The sequence below is a fragment of the Nannospalax galili genome, unplaced genomic scaffold (assembly GCF_000622305.1).
Source record: "Nannospalax galili isolate Female #2095 unplaced genomic scaffold, S.galili_v1.0 C49586991, whole genome shotgun sequence".
Lineage (NCBI taxonomy): Eukaryota > Metazoa > Chordata > Mammalia > Rodentia > Spalacidae > Nannospalax > Nannospalax galili.
The window spans coordinates 1,059-2,350 of NW_008480424.1; the positions used below are offsets into that span (position 1 = coordinate 1,059).

General features: G+C 43.3%; 1 pseudogene; it reads left to right on the plus strand.

Moving 5' to 3' along the window:
• The first annotated feature begins 393 nt into the window (after positions 1-393).
• On the plus strand, positions 394-1,286 carry LOC103728531 (annotated as a pseudogene).
• The last annotated feature ends 6 nt before the right edge of the window (positions 1,287-1,292 follow it).

Sequence of the window (1,292 nt, forward strand, 5' to 3'; positions counted from 1 at the left end):
GGTCTCAGCATCACTTAAGAGAACAGGCTTTGGAATCTGCCAAGCTGCCAGTAACTGCATCCTGGGGAGACCTTCCCGACTGCTGTTCTGAGGCACAGCAATTAACCACTCTTGGCTTTGCTTTTTTCAGCTGTAAACTGGGGCAATAATAACAGGAGACTCCCTTTGGTGAGGTGATCTCCTCAGTGTGGGAAGAGTAGGACAGTGTCTAGCTCTTGGGCTCTTAGAGGTAGTTGCAGAGGATGAACAGTGAGGCAACAGCCGTGTCACTGTATAGTCAAAGCAAGGAGGAGAGGACTTCTCTGCACTGTCTACCTTCAAATTAACCATGCTGCCTCTGGGTTTGAGATTCGTGGCTGCAATGGCCATTGAAAATGGCTCTTCTTCACCTTGCAGGTTAATCACGTCCGAACGAGAGACTTTGACTGCTGCCTGGTCGTACCACTCATAGCAGAATCTGGCAACAAGTTAGACCTGGTTATTAGCAGAAACCCACTGGCCTCCCAGAAGTCTATAGATCAACAGACTCTGCCAGGAGACTGGAGTGAACAGAACAGTGCTTTCTTCCAGCAGCCCAGCCATGGTGGTAATCTAGAGACACGAGAACCTACTAATACGTTATAGCAGCACTTTACAAAGCAGGACAAAAGACGTTATCTACATGGTGCTAAAATCCCTTTAAGATTTCTGTGACATCTGAAGCACAGATAATCATGTGGCATTAACTGCAAGCACAGGGGTCTTTTAAATCTCTCTCATGGCTCATGTTCACGTCCCTTTCCAACTTGAAGAGGTTTCTTTAATGGTGACCACTATGGTAACTGGCAGGTAGCGCTCTGTCAGGCCCAATGGTAGAGAATAAAAAAGAAAAACAGTCCACCCCTTCCCACAATTAACATCAAAGAAACATTTTTACAATTCATCTTACTGTCACTTTTTAAAAAGAAATGTCTGTTTGAAACTATTCTCTATGATAATTTCCATAATTCACTTGGAAATCAGTTTCTTACTATAAAGTTATTAACGTAGGACCTCGTCCAACATGGATTCACATAAAGCTGGCTCTGCTGGGGGAACTAGTATTGGTAAGCAGCTGGGCCTGCACAGTGGGAGGGGTACAGGTATAAAATTAAGTTATCTTGAAATGTTTCAGCAATGATGCACGTAGGAGACCATAATAGGTGGTGGTAAATGTTTTGCCCAAGTATAGGAATGATTTTAACTAAGATGTATGCTATTCCCTATGCAACAAATGATTAAACAGGATATGTCTTGTTACCTGTTTTTTTTTT